General features: G+C 36.1%; 1 non-coding gene across 1 annotated transcript; it reads right to left on the reverse strand.

Annotated features, from left to right (window-relative positions):
- Window positions 1-6,415: 6,415 nt before the first annotated feature.
- Window positions 6,416-6,521, reverse strand: LOC121229886 (small nucleolar RNA R71). The gene has a single exon (XR_005927840.1). It is a non-coding gene; the product is annotated as a small nucleolar RNA R71 (small nucleolar RNA).
- Window positions 6,522-9,465: the final 2,944 nt, after the last annotated feature.

A 9,465-nucleotide genomic window follows, 5' to 3' on the forward strand; every position in this document is an offset into this window, starting at 1 on the left:
TAACCATTTCATTCACTAAAATCACCAATTGAACAATTTGTAAGCCACATTTAATCATATGTTCCTATACGAAAAAAGCATACACACCCAATACCAATTGTCCATTTTCACAACTAAAATGTACCATACCAATTTGACTGAAAAATAATCACTTCCAAATTACCAAAACTAGACATTTTCAACATTATGCCACATTCATTCCACACCAACCATTAATTTCTGCTATATCATTTCCATTAACTTTTCCTAGCCATCATCTTAACCACCACAACATTAATTTAAAAACCACACAAAATACCATAAAATCTTAATATTATACAAACTAATTCATCAACCAAAATAACATATATACAAGCCACACATAATGGCTATGTGACAGCCCATTTTTAATGAAATCGGAACATTGGTTTCGAGACCACAAATCCGAGCCGAAAAGAAAATTTATTTTTATATTTTTGCATGGTTTAAATTTTGATAGGAATATCATATGAAAAATTTGATAAGAAAATTTTATCGATTCTGTACTTAATTATGGAAAGGAGCAAATTGCATAAAATGTAAATGTTGGATTCTAATAGCTAGAAGGATCAAATAGCTATAGAATTCAAAACTTGAGGTCCTTATATCGTAATTAGACCATTAAATAAAAGTTAATAGATATTTTTAATGATTCATCCATGAAAAATTAGAAAGGGTTAAGGACTAAATTGGAAAGTGAAAAATTTTAAAGATGATAATTAAATTAAATAGATAATATCATATTATTTTTCATCATCTTCCCCAAAATATACATGAAAACCCTAGGAAAGAGAAAACAAGCTTTCTTGGCTTAAATTGGTAAGTATTCAAGACTCGTTTTTAGTAATTTTTATATTTTTGAAACCGTGATAGTCTAATCTATCTATTTTGGGGATTAATTTGAAAAGTTATCAAATTATAGAAATTTTTTCATGGATCAATATGCTGAAAATTTGAAATTTATGGTAGAAAATGAAAGATTGTTGATAGATAAATAACTTTTACAAAGTGAATTTTGATGAAATTGTATTTAGGGACTAAATTGCAAAGTTGTGAAAATTAAAGAAAAATTCTGAATTTTATAGAATACATGTGCTGTAAATTTTATACTGAAACTTCGGTTAGGCTTGGAATAAGTAATAAATTTCATGAATTTCATATTCTAAGCCTATGGACAATATTGGAATTTATGGAAAGTTTAGGGGCAAAATGGTAATTTTATTTAGGATATAAATTGAGTCCAATTGAATATGAAATGTGAAAAATTGATAATTAAATTCATTTATATAGATCTAAATAACTCAAATTCGAAGCTAGGTCGAGGAAAAGAGAAAGTTTCGGATTAGTAGATTTTCTTATACGAACTATTATCGATGTAAGTTCGTGTAACTTACTTATACATGTTATTATGTTTGAATTGAATATTGTATTTGAATTGAATATGATATGTGCTTGTATGAATTATAAGAATATTATAAAGGCATGAAATATACATATGCCTGAAATAAGTTCCGAAAATGTTATATTCTGTTTGAATGTTGAATTTCGATGGATATATGTGATTTTCCCATATTGAAAGTGATCCTGCATATGTTGCAAACAGGATTTAGCTCGGACGAGTAATCCTAATATAGCCCTCTCAAGAATTATGATAAATATTTCATGCAAGCATCCCGATCGTTGTGATTTAGCATGTGTTGCGCACTATTGCAGCTCTTTGTAAGCATCCTGACATGCGATGGGTTGTGATCCTGCATTTAATGCGGACACAAATGCAACTCTTCATGAGTGTTTTGTTAAGCTCACTTTAACTCTCTGCTACCTTATTCGGTACTCCCTGATATTATCTTTTCAGAGATATCTGATTAGCTCTATGAGTTCCCTGAGTAAAAACTCTTATACCCGGATAAGTGTCATGTTATATGATAACATGGCTCGTTTGAGCATCCTAACATGTGGCTTGAGAGTGTGCTCCCTGAGTATGTGCCCTAATGGGTACCCTCGATTAAGAATTGACAATTTACGGATATGTAAACCTCAAGGGTACTGTTATAGTATCCATCGATAATTCAATAATTCAACGGACAAAATTCCCGACATGAGGAAAAGATAAGATAAATAGATTTATGTCTTGAATGATTCTGAATTTCCCGATGAAGTGTTTCATAATGAAGTCATCTATTCCTATTTGATATACATAAGACTTATGTAACTAACTTGTTTGATTGAGTGCATGTGTTTAGGTAATTTGCTAAGTTGATGGAAAACATGTTATTGTATGCTTAAATTTAATAAATGAGATTAGTAAGTTTAATTTCTGTTATACGAACTTACTAAGCATATAATGCTTACTAGGCTTTATTTTATTTGTTTTAAAGTGCTCGGAAGCTCACGAAGCTTAGAGATCGGTTGGAGCATCATCACACTATCCACTAGCTTGTTTTGGTATAGATAATAAACTTATTTTGGTATAAATAGTAAACTTATTTTGGTATAATGGCATGTATAGGTAACTTGGTTATTGTTGGCTTATAAATGTTGTTTGTAATCTAGCCATTGGAATGGCTAGTGATGGTTATGTTTTGGTACATCTATTAAGGTTATTCTATGGCAATATCATAAGTATATATATTATGCATTGATTGAGTTATGTTAAATGAATATACTTATTAAAGATAAAATTTTAAATTTGTATGTATGTAATGATATACCATGTTAGATGTTAAAATTAGCTTGGTTATAATGTTTGGATTGGTTGGTTTATGAATGTAAATTTTGATGTAGGTTATTGGCAAAGTTTGGGTAAGAAATAAAGCTGGAAAATAGCTTTATTTTGCCCACACAGGTGGGTGTGTCTTGACCATGTGTGACACACGGCCTGGTACATGGGCATGTAGTTAGGCCGTGTGTCCCCTACATTTTAAATTTGAGAAATAGAATGCTTAGAATTGAGCACATGGGCAGAGACACGGGCGTGTGTCTCAGCCGTGTGTGTTACACGGCTCAGAACACGAACGTGTGTCTTGGCAGTGTGAAACCTTCACTTAATTTTGGAAAATTAAATTTACCATACAGCCTAGCACATGGGCGTGTGATTGGACATGTGGCACAAGTCAGAGAGTTACACGTAGTCAAACACGGCTTGCAGCACGGGCATGTCTTAGGATCACACAGGCGTGTCCCTTGACCACACGGGCATGTGTGCTTTGCATTTAAAAAAAATTTGAAATTTCACGAAAAATTCTCTGAGTTTCCAATTTAGTCCTGACTCGATTCTAATACTCATACTATGCCTCAAAGGTCCATTTAAAGGACGTTATGAATAAATCTAAGAAAATGAATAGTAATTTATATGAGTTATCTACAAATGTACTGAAAACTCCAGTAATGCTCTATAACCCTATTTTGGCAACGGACACGGGTTAGGGGGTATTACAGGCTAAATTCATTAAGTAAAACACCTATACATGCCATTATAACCATGACTCAAAATCTTCAAAATATACAGTTATAACTGATGGATAGTGTGATGAATCTCCGACAAGCTTCCAAACTGCACGAACCTCCGATTAACTAGAATCATAAGAGGAAATCACACAAGTAAGCATAAAATTCTTAGTAAGTTCATAAATCATTAACATTACTTACCATTTCATTATAAAAGTTTAAAAACACCTAGTGAACATATCCAACATTGCTTGGCACAAGCCTAAGAACCAACAACAATTCTCAAGTATAATTAGCATATTACTTAACCAAACTCATTATACAACAAAGAGCTTTATTGAGCTTTCCATGTAAACATTCATTCTATTATAAACATATTAAAAATCTTTAATCAATATCTTATCTTGCCTTTCCCATGCTTTCATGACATCATAAGTTGATGCTTATACCAATCCTTCACTTTTTGTATACGCGTTGAACCACTAGAATAATATCGGATAGCTGGAATCTCACACACTAAGTGCCCACATGTGGTCAAACCACTACTAACTCATATCTCATATCAATTCTCTCTCTAGAGCCATAAATGGGTCTACTCACACAAGCTGTCAGTCAAGACGTAGCTACACGGTGTTGCTTACACAAGCTGTCAAGTAACCGTAACACATGCCTGAAACTCAACCACTGGTAGAACCTATGAAACCAATATCCAAAACATGGTAACCCCTAATAACATGTCATTTGTATCCTATATATTCCTAAGATTCAAACGGGATCCAAAAGTCAACGAAAGTTCATTGGATATTTTCGTAGAGTCAAAATATTAAAAATATAACATAAAAGCATTTAAATCAAACATAATTTAATGCTAATTAAATATATATGAACTTACCTTAAACACGTACAGAGAAAAACGATCGATTAATCCAATACTTTTTGATAAACCGTAAATTATACATATTTTTACCCCATATTTAATGCATCTTATAGATGATTTCTCATTAGAATTGGTGAATTCGATGCTCCTAATTCTTTAATTTCATGTTTTGTACTCAGGAGAGCACCAAGAGTTAAAAGGAGCCAAAAATGAGCCAAAAAGGGACAAAACAGGCCATATCGAGAAGATGACACGGCCTAAGCCTTGCCACACGGGTAGCTCACACGCCCGTGTCTTTTGAGGGTGTCGACCAAGGCTTTCACGATTCACACGGCCTGGCCATTGACCCACACGACCGTGTACAATTTAACGAATCGAACACAGCCTGGCAATCACGTCACACGGCCGTGTCACACGTGCATGTCCCTGCTGAGCCCAAGTTAAGTCCAATTTAGAAAAAGGCCACTTTGGAGAGTTTCTAGGCATTCCAAAGCCTATAAATATGAACTAGAGGAGGAGAAAAAGGGTGACAGGGAAGAGGGGTAAGGAATTACCCTAAGGAAGCCGATTGATCCATCTCAGAAGCCGGATTCATCATCAAGACTAAATATCTCTCCTCAATTTCCCTTCAGGAGTTTTGGGTTTTCTTTATGTTTTGTATTCTTTATTCTTCTGAGATGTTTTCTTATTTAGTTATGAACTAAATCCCCTAAATACCTAAGGGGAATGAAACCTAAGATGAATCTTGTTATTATTTTCTGAATCGTATGATAAATATTTAACTTGTTCTTAATTATGTGTTCTTAATTATTGCTTTGATATCCCAGGATATTGATTCAAGACACGCTCTTATTCAGAGGAGGAATAGACCTTGTCTAAGAGTACATTTGCCATAATTAAGCGGAGTTGATTGCGTGCCTAGAAATAGGGTGACAAGATTTTGCCGGATTAGGGTGAAACCTAATAAGGGGATCCATAGATCGAGTTAATGCAACCCTAGAGTGTTAATTTTATTAAATCTAGGGATTAGACGTTATTAGTCTTGAATAGGGATTTTTCCTTAGGTATTGTCTCAAGTCAATCGATTTTCCCAAAAGCAATTCCCCAATTCTTTTCTCTGTGCGTTCTTAGTTTAAATAATTAGTTAATTAAAACAAATCCGTTTATTCTTAGGCTAGATAATAAAAAGATAGTTATTACTAGTACTTTTGGTTCCCTTGGGTATGATATCCCGGTCTTGCCACTACTATACTATTGTTCGATAGCTGCGCTTGCCTTTTCGTCGTGATAATAGTTAGTCTAAGTTTGATCTTCATTATAAATATTTATTACTTTTTACGAATCACGCGATCAAGTTTTTGGCGTCGTTGCCGAGGAACTGAAATATTAGGAACACTAAATTTTTATTACTTTAGCCATTTATTTTTCTTGCAATTTTATTTTATTTTATTATTTATTAATTTAATTTTTCTCTCTCTCTTAGCAGGTTTTTATAGTTTATGACTAAAACAAACTCGTCAGGACCACTACTTTTTGACAAAGAAATCGATCGTACAATTCGTAAAAATTAAAAAGAAATAAGGCGTAGTTTACGCTACATGGAGAACGAGCGAGAAGACGATACTAAAACCGTAACCGAAGAGATGGCCAAAAACTCAGGCGATTAGCTGCCTCCTGCAATTGCAGCTAATCAAAATCCTGCTCCACGTACTATGTATGACTATGCTAAACCTTCTTTAATAGGAACTGAGTCTAGTATGGTTAGACCTGCTATTGCTGCAAATAATTTCGAACTAAAACCTAACACAATTCAGATGATACAGCAGTTTGTTCAGTTTGAGGGTTTGTAGGATGAGGATCCCAACACGCACTTGGCAAATTTTCTTGAATTTTGCGATACATTCAAAATCACTGTCGTTTCTGATGATGCCATTGGTCTTCGGTTATTTCCTTTTTCACTGAAAAACAAAGCTAAATAGTGGTTGAACTCGTTACCACGAGGGTCTATCACTACTTGGGAACAAATGACCGAGAAATTTTTACTAAAATATTTTTCGCCAGCTAAAACGGCTAAATTGCATAATGATATCTCTTCTTTAGTGCAGATGGATTTAGAAACACTTTACGATGCATGGGAGAGATACAAGGACTTACTGATAAGGTGCCCTCACCATGGGTTACCGCTTTAGCTGCAAGTTCAAACGTTCTACAATGGTGTGAATCCCTCGACAAGACAAATGATTGACGCAACTGCTAGCGGAACCATCAATAATGAAGATTCCTATGAATTAATCGAGGAGATGTCACTGAATAACTATCAGTGGCAAGTTATGAGGACAAAGCCAACGAAAATAGCCGGCATCTATAACATCGATTCAGTCACCATGCTCTCTAATCAGGTAGAACTTCTCAATAAAAAGATTGACGATTTACTTGGTTCTACGCACGCACATCCAGTACTGAGGTGTGACTCAAGCGGAGGAGGTGTACATCTAGAATACCAATCCTTCAATCCTACAATTGAAGAGGAACAACCAACTATGTGGGTAACAATAACTTTAGATCTCAAAATAACCCATACAGTAATACTTATAATGCAGGTTGGAGGAACCACCCCAATTTTTCCTAGGGAGGTCAAGGAAATCAAAAGCCACAAAATCCCCAAGGTTTTCAACAGCCATCTTATCAACAGGAGAAGAAACCAAACCTTGAAGAGATGCTTTCTAAATTCATCTCGGTGTTAGAAACTCGTTTCCAAAATACCGAGACAGCACTTAAGGATCAACAAGCATCGATCCACGGACTCGAAACTCAGATAGGCCAGCTATCCAAACTAATCTCCGAACGACCACAAGGTAGCTTACTAAGTAATACTGAACCTAATCCGAGGGAACACCTCAATGCAATTAGCACTCAAGATAAGAAAGGATTCATTGCACCTGAACTAGAATTACAGCAAGACAACACGAAGAACAAATAACAAGAAGAGGTAAACATTAATGATCCCAAACAGGTAAGTACGAATCATGAACCTCGTGTGCCATATCCTAAAGCGATGACGAAAGACAGAACAGAAGAACAATTCGGTAAGTTTGTCAAACTCTTAAAGAAATTACATATTAACTTACCCTTTATTGAAGTTCTTTCGCAGATGCCCAACTCAGCGAAATTCTTAAAGGAACTTCTGAGCAATAAAAGAAAATTAGACGCTACATCACATGTGGAACTCAATGCAGTCTACTCAGCTATTCTAAAGAATGAGCTACCTAACAAATTGAAAGATCTAGAGAGTTTTACAATTCCTTGTTTAATTGGTAGTCTATCTGTGAATAATGCTTTAGCTGATCTAGGGGCAAGTATAAATGTTATACCGTATAAAATGTTTAAACGACTAGGTCTCGATAAACCCAAACAGACTAGGATGAGCATACAATTGGCTAACAAAATAGTTAGATTTCCTAAGGGTATTAGTGAAGACGTTCTCGTTAAAATTGATAAATTTATTTACCCAGTAGATTTCGTTGTCTTAGATATGGATGAGGATAACGTGGTACCTTTAATTTTAGGACAACCATTTTTAGCAACTGCCAGAACCATTATTAATGTAGGCACAGGAGAGCTAACACTTCGTACAGGTGACGACGCAGTAACACTCCAAGCACGCGACTCAGTCAAAACCTCTAAGACTCAAGATAATGCTATAAAAACTGTCGATGATAAAACTAATATTCAATCATCCTTGCAGGAACTTCCTCGAACAAAGACAACAGAGACAGTGCGCTACTATCATGAAGAGAACAAAGACGTCCATGAAGAATGAAGACTACGAATAGAGGAGCTAGACGAATGGCGAGAACGCAAACCGAAAACACATGATAAACTAAAAATACGCAAACACAAGCCCGATACCTCTCCTAATCAACTTTAGGTCGGGGATACAGTCTTACTAGATTCCGTTGATCCTCACATTTTCACTACCACACCAAATGAGGAAATCCCTCTTACGGTACTTAGTATTTTTCCATTCGGTGCAGTGGAGGTGAGTCATCCCAAGTTCGCAACTTTTAAGGTAAACAACACCTGTTTAAAACCTTATTTTAAAATTGACAGCAAGAACGAGGAGTATGAACTCCTCAAACCACCATGATAAATCAACGGAGAGGTAAGTCGAGCTTAGACTATAAATAAGCGCTTCTCGGGAGGCAACCCGAGTACTAACCATTTTAAATTATTTTAAATTCAAATTTTAAACATTTAGGTCGCTAACAGAGTATTTGAAGCACAAGTTCCCAGCACCACATGGCCTGTAACACGGCCGTGCTTAAGGCCGTGTGTACTAACACGGAGGGAAACACGGCCGTGCGATACGGCCGTGCAAAAATAGGGTACATGATTTCCCCAAAACATGGAATGCGATAAATCCCCACGGCCATGCGACATGGCCGTGGGTGAATTTCATACACACACTGGCGTGGTAATAGAAATCCACGAGAATGCTAGGGACAAGGCTCAATTCTGTTTCTTCGACACGGGCAAGAGACACGCCCGTACCGTTAAGCTGTGGGCAACAATACACAGGCTTGGTACCTTAACATAGGTGGGGGAGGAGCGAACACAGCTAGGCATGGTCGTGCCATATAGCCGTGTACCACACATGCCCAAGAAACACAGGTGTGGGATAGTAGCCAAGCACGAACTAAAATTGCAAAATTCAAAACACACAGGCTCAACCTCATAAGGACACAAGCGTGGCCCTGGGCCGTGTGGCCCTCCCCTATATAAGCAAATCACTGTTCATTTTCCTCTTCCTTTCCAAATTCCTAGCCGAAATCTCCCCTTCTCCACTCCCTGATCCCTATTCTCAGCCACCACCACCTTCTCGTCCAGTTCATGTGGCTACTTCATATGCTAACATCTTTGAGCACCTCACCCGATTCGAGCTTCAATGTTTTCAACAATTTGACAACATTGATGCTACTCTACAGCAGAGTTGTCAGCAGCTTCCCATCTTATCGCCAGTCCCGCCTCGCGAACCATCCAACGATGAAGATGTTTAGAAATGTTTATTTATTATTTTCTATTTTTACTTATTATTGAAACTATTTCTATTATTTTTATTAGAT

This window comes from Gossypium hirsutum, chromosome A05, assembly GCF_007990345.1.
Source record: "Gossypium hirsutum isolate 1008001.06 chromosome A05, Gossypium_hirsutum_v2.1, whole genome shotgun sequence".
Lineage (NCBI taxonomy): Eukaryota > Viridiplantae > Streptophyta > Magnoliopsida > Malvales > Malvaceae > Gossypium > Gossypium hirsutum.